Genomic DNA, 20,208 nt, shown 5'->3' with positions numbered 1-20,208 from the left:
GCAGGAGGAACGGAACACACCAAAGTCCTTTAAGAAGCTGCTACTCACCTCTGCGTATTCTCATTTTGACTCTGTCCTAAGGAATTCGGAGACAAAGATGCTTCACAAAACACCTGAGTGAGGAAGACAAGTCTCTGGACCAGCAAAACACTTGTCTTTGTGAAAAAAAAAAGTCTGATTTAAAATAAAGACTACTCAACAGTGTGGTGGTTAAGAAGAGCCCAAACCACCCCCAAACCACCTACTGTGTTCATAGACTTCTAAGGAGAGACGACAACAAAAATACCTGAGGCAACATCCACCCCTCCTTGAGCTCCTCCTCCCTCCAGAGCCAGCCCTGGATGCCGGTGCACATCTGGCGAACTCATGAACCCCTTTCCCACAGTAAAAGGAGTAAAATAAAATATATCAAACTATTAAAAAAATTTAAAAAATCAATTACATTAAAATATAGGTGTTTATATATTTTTAAAATTTGATGTAGCAATGTATGTCCTTATATGTTAGTGTATAGAGTAAATGTATATCCATACACACATTATATAACTTAGTGTTATATAGTATGTTATATTGTATATCACATATATATTATATACCATATTACCATATAACTTTTTTTTTTTGAGACAAGGTCTCGCTCTGTTGCCCAGGCTAGAGTGCCGTGGCGTCACCCTAGCTCACTGCAACCTCCAACTCCTGGGCTTAAGCCATCCTCCTGCCTCAGCCTCCCAAGGAGCTGGGACTACAGCTACACACTACCACACCTGGCTAATTTTTTCTATTTTTAGTAGAAACAGGGTCTCATTCTTGCTCAGGCTGGTCCTGAACTCCTGACCTCAAGTGATGCTCCTGCCTCACCCTCCCAGAGTGCTAGGATTACAGGCATGAGCCACCACACCCCTCCCTACCATATAACTCATTATATATGGAAATAATATATACTAAGGCATGTATCATACAACTTAGTATATGTGGTTATAATATATTGACACATGATATACAGAGATCTAATAGCAAACCTAATAACTACTGTAGTTTCCAGGCAGTGCTGAGCATAAACAATATTTCAAGATGACTGCCACAATTATTATGTGATAGGAAAACACCTGGGGTTTTTACTGGTGACAAAGCCACAGGTGCTGCTAAAGCAATTACTGCGGCTTGTTGCCTTCATTCATAATGGGGTGAAATGCTGAAGTTCAAATAGCGGGTAGCAGAAACGAAGATAGAAACTTTTTCCCAGCCAAGTTCAGGAGTGCTCTGAGTTTTACCCGTGGGCTATCACGTTGAGAAACTCTGTTCTGGAAGGAAACCAAGAATAAAGGTCAGGGCTGAAGGGGGAGGGCTGTCAGCTGGTGGGGCACACAGCCTGGGAGGGGATTTTTTGCTTCACTTGTGATCACTAATTGTCACAAGTCAGCCGGACCTTCCTTTTCACACTGAGCTGACTTTTCACAAAAAGGCACTTCCTCTTGGCCACAGGCTTAAGGAGAGCCTGCCCAGTCAGCAGGCAAGCGAGGGCCACAGAGAGCCTCTGGAAGCCTCTTCCCCCCATGGGCTGATCCTCTGGCTGCTGACGCCCTGAGGGTTCTACTTTTTGCTTTGTTTTTCACAAATCTTCAGGGTCATTTGTACATACAGGCTGCTACCAAGCTCAGTTTTAATCCCTGCCCCCATTTAAACTTACATGACTAAGAATGTAATGAAACAAAAAGCAAAACTTGTGAAAGAAACTTTTTTAAAACTGAGTAGCCCCTTCACAAAAAGAGTTTAATTAAGAGAGGCTTAAGATATCTGAGTTATTCTCACAGTGGGAAGTAACGGGACCAAAGGACACCGGCAAAGAAGTCCCTAGATCTGTGTTCTGGGCCCCATTTCAACTACTTAACTCCACTGAGTCAAACCCCTCCACGTATCCCTTGCTCACTCATGTATAAAATAAGAATTCTTTAGAAAAAAAAAAGACTTGAGAACTCCCCATGTGCCAGATACCATGCTAAGTGTTTCGCCTTCATTATACCACCATTTCCTCACAGGAAACCTGTTAGGTTTTGATAGTCCCATTTTACAGATAAGGAAACTGAGGCACAGAGAAGCTAGGTGACTTGCCCAAGTTTACAAAGCTGGTCAATGAGCAAACTGAGACTCCAGCCTGAGCCTACCTGTACTCCCTGTGTGGCTTCCCTGCTGCTGAGATTTTGCAGGAATATTGGACACCGATCAACATCCTGCCATTTGCAATTCGATGAGACTGTGTATGAGAGAGTGCTTTGCAGGTTGTAAGGCCCTCTGTGGAATGGATTTCATTGTATATGGAAGGCAGCCTAGGTATTTCCTTGCCATCATTTTCAACGGTGGCATGCCATCCCCACCCAGTCTGTCCAGTACCGCAGCGGCACTGCCCAGCTTGGAACATGCTTAGCTCTCAGCCATTGTGCTCCCATTAAGGACTGAAAGAAAACAATTCCCACCAGCACAGGCAGAAAACCAAAAACACCCATAAGCAAATCTGGGTGTCTACAACGGGAATCTGGGCTCTTGAATAAGATGTGTCTAGGCTGCCCAGGTAGTCTCACTTACTCTTTTTTGTCTTCTCCATGTAATGCTGGCTGGAATTTAGGTTAATTCTATAACCCAAAAGCATCCTCACCTCACCTGGCTTTCACTGGAGACAAACAAATCTACAACTCCTGCTTATTTGTGCTCTATTTACTCATTTATTTCCCCCAGACATCATTTTCAGTGTCCAGCATTGGAAACGCTCTCTTCCATTAGAGCAGCTTAGCATTGACATGCCTTCAAGAACTCTTCAGATATTGACTCTACCATGAATCTGCCTCGAAGCCAGAGGCACATGTAGAGTGAGTCTCCTTTAACTTTCTCGTTTCCTTACTTCCTTTCACCGGGCCAGGGGACTTCAGACTGGAAAGGACTTGACTCATTTCACCAACTCTGTCCTAGGCACCTATCCTGTGCCTGGCACAGCGCCTGGCCCCAGGGAATATGGTGGCGAACAAAACAGATACGGGCCCTGTCCTCTTGGAGCTCACAGTCTTAGGGCGAGGAGGACACAGGGTCAGAGAAATGTTCTGAGAAGGTGACATTGAAACTGAGAAGCCAAAGCTGGGAACAGATGGGGAAAGGACATTCCAAGCAGAGGAAACCACATGGACAAAGGATTGAAGGGAGATTTGACAAAATTAATTGTAGGCAAGGATGAGGAACAAATAGAATCTTACCTGCTGAGGGGCCTAAAAATTGACACAGCCCCTCTGGAAAATAACATCCTTGTAAGGTTGCAGGTACACCATGGCCTAGCAAATCCATGCCCGGGTACATGCTCCTGAGAAGCCCTTACACCTGTGTCTCAAAAGAACACATGCAAAACCAAACAAAATACCATTAGGGAGACATACTTTTGGCAAAAGTATTAAGCAAAGCAAAGACATGATAAACTCATAATTCAAGAAAGTGGTACCTCTGAATAGGGGAAGAGAATGGAACCAGAAAAGATAATAACAAGGTTCTTTTTCCTAAAGCCAGGTGGTAGGCTCCTGGGTGTCCATTATAACTATTGTTTACACCTTATACATATTCTATCAACATTTTTGTATCTGTTCAATATTTCATAAGAATCGCTTCTTTGTGTCTGACTGCTGCGTGGAGAATGGATTAGAGCAGGGATGGGGAACCTTTTCATGTTGGAAGGCCGAGTTAATTTATCTGTAATCAAATAATGCCACATTCAAGAAACTTCAATTAGATATACTTAAAAATGTACATTATTTTGTAAAAATCTAACTACTATGTACTTAATAATTTCAAAAGATGAAAACTATTTGTTAATTTTTAAAGGTAACTAACCTTTTAATGACTTTGTCGTGTTTGCTTTTTGTTGGAAAGTATTACTTTGCAATATTTGGTTGCAGCATGGAGGTCCACAGTTTCAGTTGATCCTCTAGATGGGTATCAGTCATTTGTGACCTTAAGGGCATCTTGATTTGGGTTAGGTAGGAGAATGTAGATTTGCAGCAATAAGTGGTTGAAAAGCAAGAAAGCATTTTGGGGGCACATTGCTTAAGGCATGGGTATTCCACTGCATTTTCCGATATTTCAATTGGATCTTTCTTAGCATGAGACAATGACTTTAAAATGTCAACTACTGAGAGCTTAATCAATTCCACCTGTGGTTCTTTAGGTGCCTTGGTGATATCAATTAGGTGAGGCTGAAATGCTAATTTCAGTGTGATGTTATGATTCTCAAAGTCAGTGAACCTTTCATTGTATTCTCCAATTAATAGGTATATAATAGTTACATATTGTTCAAATGATTCACATATATCCTCCTGCTCACCAGTGATCTTTGCTAACTGGGGGAAATGTTAATCTGAAATTTCCTTTTGAAGAAGAAATGTTTTGAAAAAATATAGTTTTTGAAATGCTTAGATTTTTTGGCCACATGTCATATATAAAGACTTTGCTTTATCTTGCAAAGAAATATTCAAGTCATTTTGATTTGACATGATATCACACAGAAATGTTGCATTCCTATAGAAATCTTCTCTCGACAACTCACATTGCTGATTCTGTTCTTCACAAAATTTAGCTATCTGTTCTCACAGAGATAAAATTTTGGCTAACTTTAGAATGATACAGCATTGAATACCTCATCAGTCAACTTTCATGTTACAAAACTGATGATGCTGTATTGCACTTGCAAGAATATACTTAACAATACTTGTAACTTGTTGCAAAGCACCACTTAAAATAGTAGCTTTAGCACAGAGATTTTGCTGATGCAAGAAACAACAGAAAGAAATGAGAGTATCTGGACCTGTTAATACTTTTTTTATCTGTGCAATAAACCCTTCATGTTTTCCTATCATGGAAGGTGCACCACCTGTACATACTCACTAAATTTACCAAATTCAGGCCAACTTCACGATATTTATCTTGAAAGTTATTGAAGACATCTATTCCCCATGTTCTGTTTGCAAGAGTGCCCAAAGGGAGTAACTCTTCGCAGAAAAGAAAATCTTCTGTTATGACGCAAATAAAGGATAAATCGTACCCTGAGTCAGTAATATCAGTTGATTCATCCAAAGCAATTGAATAATATATTTTTCTTTTGAAGTATTGCATGAAATTGTTCTGTTAAGTCAAAGGTGAATTCATGCCACTGATCAGTTATGATTCTCCTTGAAAGAGGCAGTTGTTTGTACTTTGAAACATTATCATGGTCTAAGAATCCTACAACCTCTACAACGCATTCTTCCACAATTTCTATAGCACCGAATGGCTTCCCTTTTTTCCTGAGTATATAAACTATTTTATAAGTTGCTTTAGTGGCATTATTTCCAGATCTTATTGCTGCTTGAAAGAACTGTCTTTGCTTTTGCTTTTCACCTTCTAATTTATGCAATACAACCTTTCGCACCCCTCCCTCCAATTTATTACAAAATATTTGAGGTCCTTATGGGTGTTATAATGCTAATGAGCACTGAATTTCTTTAATGTTGATATTGCAGTATCACAAAGCAAGCAAATCATCTTATCTTTAGCAGAAACAAGATAATAGTGCAATTCCCAATCATCATTAAAAAATCTGTTTTCTTCCTTCAGTGTTCTCTCGGTCTTCTTTGATATCATGGGCGGTTAAGAAGACAGAATTAAAAAATACTGTTGAGCTGTGCAACTATTCACAAATTCCACTTCAGACAGAAACACAGTCCACCGTCATCAAAAGCTGATAATAGACTGGTGTACTTGACCCCCACAAACTCTCGCCAACCACCCTCGTGCAGTAGTGGCACCAGTCGGGCGGGGTAAGTTAGAACTAGATCATGAGCATAGCAGCTATCAATTTAGCCCTCACTGCTTACTAATATTCTAATTGTGCCAGTTAATCTGGGAGAATAATTTCATTGAAACTTAATTTATTCTTTGGTATTTTAAATACGTTCATTTTATAAATAAAGATATAAAAGACAAGCAAAAACGTATTAATAAAAATAAAAGGATTTGTTCTATAAAATTTGGATTCAATCAAAAGGCTGCACTTAGGGACTTAGAGGGCCACATGTGGGCTTAAGGCTGTGGGTTCCCCACCTCGGGATTGGAGGAAGGGAAAGGCAGAAGTGGAAAGAACTATTAGGAGGTGAGGGCAGTTTTTCAGGCAAGAAATAATAGAGGTTTGAACTGCAGCAGTGATGTGGTGGGGGCAGAGAGAAGTGGATGTTTCCAAGCACATCAAACCTGTAATTTTCAAACTGGGTTCAAGGTTTAAAGAAACATTTCTGGAGGGTGTGATGGGAAGAATAAGAGAGAAGGGTTTTATTCCCTAACCCACTTAACTTGACATTTATAGATGTGTAAATGAAGACCCACAGATGAGATGGAAAAAATGAGGGGCAACACAGACTAGCACCAAATCCTTAATGCCCAGCCCTCTGCCTGGTTCCACCTGACCCCGAGGCAGAACCCAAACTCACATTCTGATAACACCACAATCCGGGGTGATCACATTATCAGTAGCTGAATGCTGACCACATGTTAGTCCATCTATGATAAGGACAGTTTGTCTTATTTCCACGGAGACTTCACCAGGATAAAATTACCTGTAACTTCCTATCTTAGTACCAGGGGGTTAAATCCAATTCAACGGTTTTGCAAAAACTTGAAGTTGGCAAATAAAAGTAATGAATAAAAGTTGCGTTCCAGTTATGTAAACATTACCACAATAAAAAAAAACAAATTTGTAAATAGCATTCCAAACAGTTTGTTGAAGTTAAGTGCTTAGCCACGTAAATTAGCCAGTTTTGTAACTTTAGACAAACTGATAGATCTACACATTTTTGGAAACCATTTTTTTTCCATTTAGCAACATTCACCTAATTAAAATGTACATCCCCTTTGCTTCAGTGATTCTACTTCTAGGAATTTATCCGACAGTTTCACACATCGAGGCAATGATGATGGACAGAAAAGAATGTCTACTGAACCACCATTTTTGATAACTAGAAACTTAAAACATCTTAAATGATCATCAGTAGAGAACTGGTAACAAATAAATTATGATATAGCTGTACAGTGGGTTATGACATGGATGTTTTAAATTTTTAATTAAGAATATTTATGTATACCGATAATGAAATCTCTCCAAGATCTATTATTAAGTGAAAAAGAGGAAGTATATACAGTATACTACTATTTGTGTTAAAAAACAAAGCACATGTACACACATATATACACATACACACATATATATTCATACTGACATAAGTATAATATATATACCCGTATGTGCATATATATACACATCAAGGAATGACATCCAACTTTTTATATATACATTTATGACATCATTATTATATTTCATGGCCTGCGACGCCATAGTAAGCACACAGTGAGTTTTCAGGAATGAATCAATTCCCTCTAAGCTTCTCATAATGAATGTTCCCTTTACTTGTGAAAACTTCACCCCAAAATGTTATCAAAATTTTTCTCAGACATTTTTTATTACCAATTTAACACTCTTCTCACATAATGTGACAAAGCTAGTCAGCAATAACCATCAGAAAGATAATTCCAGCTTAAAGACTTTAACACAAAACTATCCTGGGACGCAACCAACAAGATAGACCTTCCAGCACGGAAATTTTGGGGATGGTGATTATTTAATTAAGAGGTTAAAAAGGCACATGCCGTTCTGTGTTCACACAAAGATGATACGGTTTCAGCCCCCGCCCACACTCACATCCAGTAGCCCTGCGGCATACTTCTCCACGTATGTAATGTGAACTCAATCCCCATGCTTAGCCTGCCGGTAACACGATAGGAGCTATCAAAGGGATTAATCGTATTCCTTCACTCCATACCCTTTAATCCTAAAATAAGCAGTTTGAAATACATTCCAAAACAGCATATGTGCTTTCTCACATGGTGAAATCAGTGTTACATGACGACATTCTTGGAATGTTCCAGGTTATTCCTCGATAGATGATGGCCCAGATTTACAGAGAAGTTGAGCATGTATGAAAAAAATCCTCCCTTTTAATACTTATATCCAAATGTATTCAATTTACTGCAGTAATTTATGAAAAGTCAAAGTTTCAGATGAAGTCATCCCACCTCAAAACAGTACATTCTGCAACAGCACACATTCCCTTAGCAAGTACTCTGAAAATTAAAAGAATGATTTTGAATTTTCAACCACTGAGAACACAGTGTATATCCTATCATTATAAATGACAGTTCTAGGCAATCTGTTCAGGTAGTCACAGTTAATTCCTGAGCCTTGGGAAGGACCTACTAGAGTACAGCCTCTTATCTAACATAATCAACACCTGTATTTGGTCAGTTAATTTTAAAAAAATCCAGCTGGGATGAAATTCAGCTGTGAACAAATGAAAACCCAAAATAACAGTGGCTTAACTAAGATAGACCTTAATTTCTCTTCTATGTAAATACAATCTGGAATTATGCAGTCCTCTGGGACTGCCTGTCTTATTGTTCTGCTTTCCTCTACACAGGGCTTCTACCTCACAGTCCAATTTAGCTGCTTGAGCTCCAACCATCACATCTATAATCCAGTAGGCAGGAAGCAGGGAAAGAAAGGTATGTGCACTTTCCCTTGAAGAGCACTTCCCAGAGGTTGTACATACTACTTTCACTTGTATCTCTTTGGCTGGAACTTAGTCAAATGGCAACCCCTAGGAGCAATGAGGGTTGGGAAATACTGTCTTAATTCTCAGGTTATGTGCCAGCCAATAACTTGAAGGTTATGTTTCTAAGGAAGACGTAGACAATGGATATGGGAACAACTAGCAGATCTATCACATTAAGGACTCACAAAATACACATATATCTTAAATTGTAAATGTTTTGGGGGAGGGGATTTTGCCTATGGGTTTACAGATCAGCACTTTATATTTCATGCATAAAACACACCTAAACTGCATTTTCTTCAATTTCTGGTTCAGGGTTCTTTTGGGAGGGGGTTGTTTTTTGTTTGGTTTTGAGCAGTATCAGAACTTAAAGACTCTGTAAAAAAAAAAAAAAAATCTAGATCTTCTTGTAATTTCTGCTTCATCCCTAATCTTTTATATATATTTTGCCTAAAACTCAATTCAATTGTTTGTTTAACATTTATTTTGAGTCATTTCCAAGCATTCAGCTTAGTTTCCAGAGAAACAACAACACTCCTTTCTTTCTGCATACATATTTCATGGGTTTACAAAGGTAACTTATGTAATTACAGCAGCAGGTACAACCAGCACACACAGGTTTAGGAACAAACACAACTCCCTCTTGGTAAATATACAACTCTACAACACAACTAGAGGGATCAGAAGAATGAGAGCATTGGAAAGGGACCTACTAACTGGATGTTTTAGAGGAAATAGAGAGTTCTGGTTTCCCCAGCGAGGGGACTGAGGAAAGAACTTCTGTTCTCTTGAATTTCTTCTTGCCAAGTTCTCCTCGGTTGGTGAGCTCACCAGTAAAGCCCAGCAATGGTAATCAGCGTGTGCTATGGATGAGAGAGCCCTTCCTGATTTTACAATCTATCCCCCCCACTTTAGAGATAAGGGAAACTGAGGTCCAGAGAAGTAGGTTTCCAAACACCAGAGATGGACTATGCACTTCCCAAAGGCATTTGCTGCTTGCAACCCTTTCCCACGCATTTGGGGCAGGACTACTGACACTGTGGTAGCACTTGTTTCACAGAGGACAGAATGTTTAACATCCGTAGCCCAGCCCGCTGAATGCCAGCATGACCACTCCCAAGTCACTGTGACAAGAAAAACAGACATGCACCTATGAGCAACCAAATGCCCAGGTCTCAAGATATAGAGTGTTTTTTTGATGTTGTAGACATTATAGTTTTGTAGCTGTCTTCCTGTCATCTCTTGGACCACACTACCACAGCTATCAATCTTGTTTACACCCATGGGCAATCCCAAATCCTAAGGAATCTTAAAAGGTCTCTTAATCTTCTTGACAGAAGGAAACCGAGCTTAATCCAAAACATGAGAGTATGCATACTACTTTAGTAATTTCTAGGAAGAGAGATGCTGTCATTCATTGAACACAGGGCTCATCATTCTACACAAATATATTATCCAATGGCTATTTTGAATGGACTCACAAACAGAAACACTTTCTTAATCTTCATTAAGAAAACATATGATACTTCTCATATATCTGCCTGCTGAGATCCTTTGCCCAATTTTCTAATGAGTTGTTTCATGTTTATTTTTCTTACTAGAGTTGTTTTCATACTTTAAAAAAAAATTAGGTCTCTGTACACCACAGGTGTTCCAAATAATTTTCTCGATGTGTCTTGACTTTTGACAATTTTCAAGTTATTCATGTCAAAATAATTCATCTTCCTTTATGACTTCTGGGTTTCATGTCATCCATCTGTTTATTCATTCATTCAACAAATTCTGTTAGGATTTTTGCTAAACACCAGGAATTTTTTTGGGTGTTGGGGAATTGAACAAAAAAGACATGGAACGAAATATGCTTATGAAGTTTAAATTCTTGTGCAGGCTAAAGGAATTAATTCTAGGGCAGAATGAAAAATAGACAATCCACTAAAAGGATAAAATAATGTCAGGTAGTGGTAAGAGCTATGAAGAAACATAGAAGAGAGGAAGGGGAAGGGAATGAGTGATTGGAGTGCTATTTTAGAGGCCCAGAGAGCAGTGACCAAGCACACCATGAGCGTATCTGGGGAGGTGCTCACAACAGCAAATGCCCTGAGATAGGGATACACCTTCTGCCTGGGAACAGCAAGGTGGCCAGTGTGGCCAGGGTAGGGAGTAAGGGGGAGAAAATATTTGAATTTAGATATGCCTTTTACTGTCTAAATTCGTAATTTAAATAATTTAAGCCGTATATGTTTATCTGTTAATTTGGTCACTCTGATGTGACTATTCAGTCTTGCAGGGCTGGACTAGGATTTAGACCAGTGGTTCTCAAACTGTATTCCTGGGCCAGCAGCAACACCTGGGAACTTATTAGAAATGCAAATTCTAAGCTCCAACTGAGACCTAATGAATAGGAAACTCTGAGAGTGGCAAGCAATCCTCCAGGTGATTCTAATGCATATTAAAGTATAAAAACCACTGGTGTGGACTCTATACCATCCCTCTAGAACCAGGCACATAACATGACCCCAAACTCTACAGAGTCCTAAGATCTTATATTAGTTTCAATATCAACTAGCTGTGTGACCAAGATAACACAGGGAAGTCCAGGCATACCTCATTTTATCGCACTTCACTCTACTGCACTTTGCAGACAGCGCATTTTTTACAAATTGAAGGTGTGTGGCAACCTTGTGTTAAGCAAGTCTATTGGTGCCATTTTTCCAACTGCATGTCTCTGTGTCACATTTTGTTAATTCTCACAATATTCCAAACTTTCTCATTATTATTATATCTGTTATGGTGATCTGTGACCAATAATCTTTCATGTTACTATTGTAATTGTTTTGGGGCACCACAAACCATGCCCATATGACAGCAAACTTCATCACTAAACGTGTGTGTGTGTGTGTGTGTGTGTGTGTGTGTGTGTGTGCGCGCGCGCGCGCGCATGCATTCCTCCATCAACAGGTGGTTCCCAATCTCTTTCTCTTTCCTCGGGCCACCCTATTCCCCGAGACACAACAATATTGAAATTTGGTCAATTAATAAGCCTACAATAACTTCCAAGTGTTCAAGTGAAAGGAAGAATTGCATGTCTTTCACTTTAAATCAAAAGAGGGAAATGATTAGATTTAGTGAGAAAGGTGTCAAAAGCCAAGATGGGCCAAAAGCTAGGCCTCTTTTTTGTCAGTTAGCCAAGTTGTTAATGCAAGGAAGTTCTTAAAGGAAATTGAAAGCGCTACTGCAGTGCACACACTAATGATCAGAAAGCAAGACAGCCTTATTGCTGATATGGAGAATGTTTGTGTAGCCTGGATAGAGCATCAAATCCATCACAGCAGTCCCTGAAACCAAAGCCTGATCCAGAGCAAGGCCCTAACTCTCTTCAATTCCAGAAGGTTGGGAGAGGTGAGGAAGCTGCAGAAGAAAAGTTAGAAGCTAGCAGTGGTTGGTTCATGAGGTTTAAGGGAAGAACTTGAGCCAGGTGTAGTGGCTCATACCTGTAATCCCAGCATTTTGGGAGGCTAAGATGGGAGGATCTCTTGAAGCCAGGAGTTTGAGGCCAGCCTGGGAAACACAGCCAGATCCCATCTCTAAAAAAGTTAAAAATTAGGTGGCGCACGCTTGTAGTCGTAGCTACTCGGGAGGCTGAGGTGAGAGGATCACTTAAGGCCAAGAGTTCAAGGCTACAGTGAATTTCGAGTGAACCACTGCACTCCCACCTGGGCGACAGAGCAAGACGCTGTCTACAAAAAAAAAAAAAAAGGTAAGAAAAAAAGGAAAGAAGCCAGCTCCATAACATGAGAGCGCAAGGTGAAGCAGTAAGTGCTGATGGAGCAGCTGCAGAAAGTTATCCAGAAGGTCCTGCAGCAAACAACAGATTTTCAATGGAGACAAAACAGCCTTCTATTGGAAGAAGATGCCATCTAGGACTTTCCTAGTTAGAGAGGAAAAGTCAACACTTAGTTTTGAAGCTTCAAAGGACAGGCTGACTCTCTTGTTAGGGGCTAATGCAGCTTGCTACTTTAAGCCAATGCTCACTGACCATTCTGAAAAACCTAGGGCCCTTAAGAATCTTGCTAAATCCACTCTGCCTGTGCTCTATAAATGGATAAGCAAAGCCTGGATGACAGCACATATGTTTACAGCATGGTTTACCAAATATCTTAAGCCACTGTTGAGACCTATTGCTCAGAAAAAAGATTCCTTTCAAATATTAGTTTGTTGACAAGGCACCTGGTCACCCAAGAGCTCTAATGGCGATATACACAAAGATGAATGTTGTTTTCATGCCTGCTAACACAACATCCATTCTGCAACCCATGGATCAAGGAGTAATTTTGACTTTCAAGTCTTATTATTTAATAAGTATATTGTGTAAGGCTACAGCTGCCATAGATGGTGAATCCTCTGATAGATTTGGGCAAAGTCAATTGAAAACCCTCTGGAAAGCATTCACCATTCTAGATGCCATTAAGAACATTCGTGATTCATGGCAGGAGGTCAAAATATCCACATTAACAGGAGTTTGGAATTAGTTGATACCAACCCTCATGGATGACTTTGAGGGGTTCAAGACTTCAGTGGAGGGAGTCACTGCAAATGTGGAAATAGAAAGAGAACTAGAACTAGAAGTGGAGTTTGAAGATGTGACTAAACTGCTGCAATCTCATGATGAAGCTTGAACGAATGAGGAGTTGTTTCTTAAGGATGAGCAAAGACAGTGGTTTCTTGAGATGGAATCCAGTCCTGGTGAAGATGTTGTGAATATTGCTGAAATGACTACAAAGGATTTAGAATACTGCATCAACTTAGTGAATAAAGCAGTGACAGCATTGGAAAGGACTGACTCCAATTTTGCAAGAAGTTCTACTGTGGCTATCAAACAGCATCACATGCTCCAGAGAAATCTTTTGCCAAAGGAAGAGTCCATCGATGTGGCAAAGTGCACAGCTATCTTAAGAAATTGTCACAGCTCCCCTAACCTTCTGCAACCACCACCTTGATCAGTCAGCAGCCACCAATATGGAGGCAAGACTCTCCACCAGCAAAAAGATTAAGAATCGCTGAAGGCTGAGATGATCATTACCACCTTTTAGCAATAAAGTATTTTTAAATTAAGGTATGTACATTGCTTTTTCAGACAGAATGCTATTGCACACTTAACAGACTACAGTATAATAGCAACATAACTTTTATATGCACTGGGAGACCAAAAAATTCGTGTGACTTGCTTTATTGCAATATTCGCTTTATTGTGGTGCTCTGGAAGTGACCCTGCAATATCTCTGCGGTATGCCTGTCACTTACACTTGCAGCACCCCAGTTTCCTCATGTGAATAATGATGTCTATCTCATAAATGGTTTTAAGAATTAAATAAGAAAATACAAGACTGTGCTTAGAATAAAAATATCCCTGGCATATTGTAAATGTTCAATTAGTAATAGCTAATATGATGATAAAATCATAATTTGTTTTTACTTTATTTTAGATCATTTATATTCTGGGAAACCCAGATGCTTTCTCCCACTGGATTTAAAGAAATCAGAGAATGGGAAGTACAATTAAGGGTATATTTTTTCTGGTTGTATTTACAGAGAAGTAGCGGGTGGAGTGAGCCAGCTCTGGCAGGATTTTGTGGCGATGGGACCCATTTCTAAAATCACTAAGAATTTCCTTTTCTAAGGAAGCCTATTCTTTTCCTTTGAAAATGAATTTATCACCTAGACATTAATTAAAAGGCCTCAGGGCCAAAAGCTCTTCCTACAAATAACTGTCCACACACTACCAGTTCATTTCCTATACATTGCCCTGGCAAGGTCCAACAAAAGCTAAAAGAAGATGGATGGACTTTGTAGAGTGCCCTGAGGGTCACCTGATTCAGACAGCTGAACTCATCAACATAGGGGGCAGCAAATTCCATCACAGAATTCCATCCATTTACAGCAGCTTGTACAATCGCTTCCTGTTGCAAGCATTCAACTGTGCCTCTGAAAGTCAAGTAAAGCGTATTCCTCACAACGCTGCCCCAAAGTTAAGGCCCAGCCCTCTCCTGCCACCATGGTTTCACAAATAATCCATTTAGGAAGTCAGTTGAGCACACTATTTGAGCACAGTGCTTAAGAATATAAAACTGCATATGGGCTGGGTGTGGTGGCTGACACCTATAATCCTAGCACTCTGGGAGGCCGAGGTGGGAGGATCTCTTGAGGCCAGGAGTTCCAGCCCAGCCTGAGCAAAAGCAAGACTTTGTCACTACAAAAAATTAGCCGGGCGTGGTGGCGTGCACCTGTAGTCTCAGCTACTCAGGAGACTGAGGCAGGAGGATGGCCTGAGCCCAGGAGTTTGAGGTTGCTGTGAGCTGTGGACAGTTATTTATAAGAAGAGCTTTTGGCCCTGGGGCCTTTTAATTAATGTCTAGGTGACAAATTCATTTTCAAAGGTAAACCAACTAGCCATTAGGGGCCTAATGATGACGCCACTGCACTCCAGCCTGGGTAACAAAGCAAGACCCTGTCTCAAAGAAAAAAAAAAACAAACCTGCTTATGCTTTATGCTTTATTACCATAACTATTACAGTTGGATGACCACTGGTGCCCCCAAAAGATATGTCTACCTGGAACCTCTAAATGCGACCTCATCTGGAAAAAAATCTTTGCAGATGTAATTAAGTTAAGGATCTTGAGATGAGAGCAGTCTGGATTAGGGTGAGTCTAAATTCAGTAAGTCCTTATAAGAGACACACAAACAGAATGCCATGTGACGACGGAGCCAGAGATAGGAGTGATGTGTCCACGGCCCAGAACACCAAGGACTGCCAGCAGCCACCAGAAGCTAGGACGGCGGCATGGCACAGATTCCCCTCAGAGCCTCCAGAGGGAATCGGTCCTGCAGACACCTTGATTTTGGACTTCTAGCCTCCAGAAATGTGAGAAAATAAGCTTGTGTCATTTTAAGTCACCCAGTCTACAGTAATTTGTTCCACCAATTCTAGGAAACTAACACAACCGTGTAAAACTCTATGTAAAGAAAACAGACTAGAAGGAAATCACAACCTCACACTAAGAGTATTCATTATTAGATGATGGAGTTATACTATTTTTTTCCATAAATCATTTGACTTTGCTGCATTTTCCAAATTGTCTCAGCTGTACATTTATTATCCAACAATTGCATCAAAATTAATTTAAAATAAGAAATGAACCTGTCTTAAAAATGCTGTTATGAACCACGATGTTGAAAATTTTATTAAAAACATCTGAAATGCCAAGCAGTTGGACACATCTATGAAATCATCCCACCTCCCAGAACCCAGGAAAACATGTGTGTGCTCTTCCCTGTGGCTACAAATATTCCAGGCCCAAGATGACGGACACGTTCCCTATTGTCTCCAAATTTTTGGCGTCGTAAAGATGAGAGGAGTCTGTCACTGTGATCTCCCAACAACTCAATAAGTGGCTGGAGAAGGTCCAAAGGCCCAGTCATCAAGGATGCAAATAACAGGAACACTCTTGGGTGCCTGACTGTGGGACAAAAGACTGAGAAATTATATTAGCAGGGTAATTTCATAGTGTCCTTGAAGAAAGAAAACACCTGCATTCTTTTAATAAGTCCCCGGGAGGCCTAATTCCTCGGCACTCAAAGTTGGAGGATCCATTCTGGGTGTTATAGGTACACATATACACACATAATGAGCCAATTTTTAAGAATTGTGAAGGCCGTTTCCACATCACCAAAGTAGTTTACCAAACATAAAATCAAATAACGCCCTCATTAAATACTGTCCCACGGCCAAATGTGCTCCTGCTTGCGTCTGTTTTGCCAACGTGGCACCAAGATCACTAAAGCATGCGGGAGCATACGTTCAAAAGCTTAGGTCCAAAGTCTGGATAATGACCATCTTGTTTATTTTTATGCATGCTGACTTAAAGTTGGCCGCTGAGGGATGTACTGTAAACTCCATCCCTTGACTGATCCCTTTTGTGGAGTTTTGTTCTAGGAAACATTATGCAAATGACATTTCTAAAGAAGCACCCAGCCCCCCTTCCCAACCTCTCCCATTCAGCCCAATTTAACGCCAAAGTTTTTTACATGCTGAATGGAGCCCCATTTAATGTAGGAAGATCCGATTAGAAAACTGCAAGTGGCCTCCTGTGGAACTGGAAATCGCCTTGTATTTGATTCGCTTTCTCACAAGGCTGCACCTCTGATACCTCAGTCAGCTGAACACCACACCCTCTGATTTGATAGGCCTTTCACTTTTAAGACCCCAACCCCAAAAAACCAACTAGCCCAGGGTTCTTCAGACATCCTGTTCGTGGTAGATACTGGTCAGATCTCATCCCCAACCCATACAGAAGGCCAGACTGGTTCCCCCAAGCTACAGTTTTCTACTAGGCCCAGGAGAGTCAAAATGCCAGAGCTAAACACTCTGTCGGTTAAAGAGCTTGTCATCTTGAACCCTAAAAACCTGATTTCATATCCTGACTCCACTACTTATTACTGTGTGAACTAGGGCACGTTACCTAACTTCCCTGTTTCCTCATCTTTAAAAAGTGGAAGATAAAAGACGAGCCTCAGGAAACTGCTTTGAGTAGGAGCTGAAGGGATACATGAAAGAAGCCACGCACCCAGCGGGTCCTCAATCATGTTAGCTCCTGGCCGCCGCTGCCACCAGACTGAGACAGCCGCAAGACTCGCTGCCTTCCTCAACATTGCCTGGGCCAAGGGGCCAGTGCTGGTCGTGTCCTTCACCATTGGTGGCCTTGCCACAATTCTGCCCCCACTCAGCCCCTACACCAAGTATGCCATCATGACCAACCAGGCCACACCCTACAACCACCCAGTGCCCCTCCACAATGATGGGCACATTCCCAACGTGCCCAGCCACCCTCAGGGCCCAAGCTTGTAGTGGCTGAAGAACCTATGAGCACCTCTATTGACGGGGAGGAGGCTTCCCCTCCTCCAGGGCCCCCAATAAAAATGTGAAATAAAAATAAACAATGTTAGCTCTTCCCAGCAGCATCTCTAAGACAGGGAGGACGTCGCTGCTTAGATGACTTGCTTAGCACAGCCGTCCCTGTCAAGTAGCAACTGCTTGCCAATCCACCATTCATACTATCCTGCCAGTGACATGCATTCATTCACCCACTGCTCTTCAGTGGTCACCAACTCAGATGTCAACACTGGCCAGCCAGTAACGTAAATGAGCGAGGTAGGCCAGGAATAAGACAATAGGGAATGGTGGGAACTGTGAAAAAGTTGAACACACATTCCATCTAAAAGGAAAGAAGAAACATAAGACCAGAGTTGACAGATATTATTGTCATTTTTCCAGGGAAAGCCCCAATCTGAATTTTTATACAAAATCTCAAATGCTGGTAACTAATTCAAAATGTAAATCCTGTGCAATGCTAACAAAATATACCTACAGGCCAGATCTAATCTCAGGAGTTTCCAGGATGTGATTTCAGGTTCAAACATTGGATAAATATCCTTATTTCTCAAGCCTCAGAAGAGGGAGCTTCTCCTTAAGCCCTTGTGATCATGTAAATGCATTTACATTTGTTTAGCCTGGCACAAGAGCCACAAAAACTCATACTTATTAAGCAGGCTATGGTGAAACTGATTAAGAATTGCCTTGATGATGTGTGATCCTCGACTTGGATGTGAATTTCCACTGCCTAATCGGCGAGACACAGAGCCCAAAAGAGGGCCCATTTTATGCACTGATCCCAGGGGCAGAATTGCAAAGTTACCTTCCTCTTATAGCTTGCAAACCGTTTTTATAAACATCATATGCATACTTCACTTAGGCAAAGAGACTGTGAAGGTATAGGGTCCAATTCTACCAAACTCTATTCACCTGAAGGGCATATGCCCCTAGGTGAGTGTGTGACATGCAATATGAATGTACTATTCTACCAGGAGTCTCATTCCTTTAGAACCTAAAGTCCCACATAAGGAGGGTCTCCATTCTATCTCTTCTGCTTTAGTCCATGAGACAAGAATCATCACTTCCATTTAACTAATGAAGAACTTTGGCTCATGGTGGGGAAATGACTTGTTATCTATGACATAACCTACAATTTACAGGGTCTTTAACTCAGATATTCTTACTCCTTATCAAGTCCTGTTTCCATTAAACCCGTCTTGAAACCACAAGCACATATCATTAATAATATCAGGCCTAGCTATCAGCCATGTACAGTGGGAGGCACAGTACATGCATTATCCCCAAAACAACCTCACAAGGCAAGTACTATCATCCCCATTTCTCGGATAAGAAAACCAAGGCTCAAAAACGTTAAATCACTTGCCCAAGGCCGTTCAACTAGTAAGAGACAGAACAAAAACCACAATCCCAGCAATCTGTCTTCAAAACCTGTCTTTTTAACCACTCAGTTATAATGCTACCATATAAGCCTTTACAAGCTTCATAGAAGTTTCTATGACACTGGCTGGAAATACACATTTCTCCCCAGAGATCAGCCCCCATGGCTCTCCTATACACAGACAGGTAGAATCTCTTTGATCTTAAAAAGCTCAAGATCTGGGAATCATTCCCATTAGGGAACGCTCCTTCTCTCCATAGAGAAATCCCTCTGGGATACTCATTAATCACAGGGTTAAAGGATAACCCTTGAGCTTTTTGAACCAAGAAACCACAAAACAACAAATTTATTAGGTTCTCCCTCATCCCACCAACCTTAAACTACAGAGGCATTAGGATGAATGACAACCTTTCAACAGAATGTGGGTATCATTTTTTATGATTAAAAACAAATAACATTTATTTTGAAAAAAAGATGACTGACATCGATACTCTGTTGTTGTCTCACTATTCGTAAGGCATAAATTGTCACTCAGGGTAATTAAATAAGAATTAATTACCAGGTTGCTATACAAGCTGAGATGTTTCCAAGCTTCAGCCCAAAGAGCACACAAATACACTCAAATTTTTAAAAGAAGGGGGCTAGAAACTGGCACCATCATTTTGGAGGCCAATTTGGCAAGAGCTCTTAAAATTTTAAATGTTAACATACTCTGACCTAGCGATTCCAATTATACCACAGAAACATAACATTGGGTAAATACACACAGGCCGATTGTAGCATAAGAAAAACTAGTGTCATACAGTATATAACTGGGAACAATGGAAAACAACCAAAGTGGCCATGAATAGAGAAATTTTTGACCCAGCGGTAATCCATACAATGGATTCTAAAAGCTAATAAATGTATTAGACCTTTTAGCCCTTTCTATACTGACATGGGAAGATGTCCCAAAAGTATTTCTAAGTATGAAAAAAGTAAGCTATAAAAGACAGTATGTAGAATGCATATTTTCTGTAAAGTAATGTTAATAAGTAATTTGATTGAACCTAAGGAAACACACAGCTCCAGCTTAGGAGTCAGCAAACTGCTTTCCTATAGAGCCAGGTAGTAAATGCTCTCAGTTTTGTGGGACAGAAGGCCTGTCTCAACTACTCTGCTATTGCAAAAGCAGCCTCAGATGCCACTAAATGAATGAGCATGGCTGTGTTCCCAT

At 40.6% G+C, this 20,208-nt stretch overlaps 1 protein-coding gene and 1 pseudogene across 2 annotated transcripts in view; one reads left to right on the top strand and one right to left on the bottom strand.

Moving 5' to 3' along the window:
* The window catches only part of PRICKLE2 (prickle planar cell polarity protein 2), a 353,356-nt gene that overhangs the window by 291,538 nt on the left and 41,610 nt on the right, over positions 1–20,208 (bottom strand). The gene's annotated exons all lie outside the window — the stretch shown is intronic.
* Positions 17,306–17,587, top strand: LOC123623384 (annotated as a pseudogene).

Source organism: Lemur catta, chromosome 18 (assembly GCF_020740605.2).
Source record: "Lemur catta isolate mLemCat1 chromosome 18, mLemCat1.pri, whole genome shotgun sequence".
NCBI classification, from domain to species: Eukaryota; Metazoa; Chordata; class Mammalia; order Primates; family Lemuridae; genus Lemur; species Lemur catta.
The sequence above is the reverse complement of the archived record's forward strand: the minus strand, read 5'-3'. Positions and strand labels throughout refer to the sequence as shown.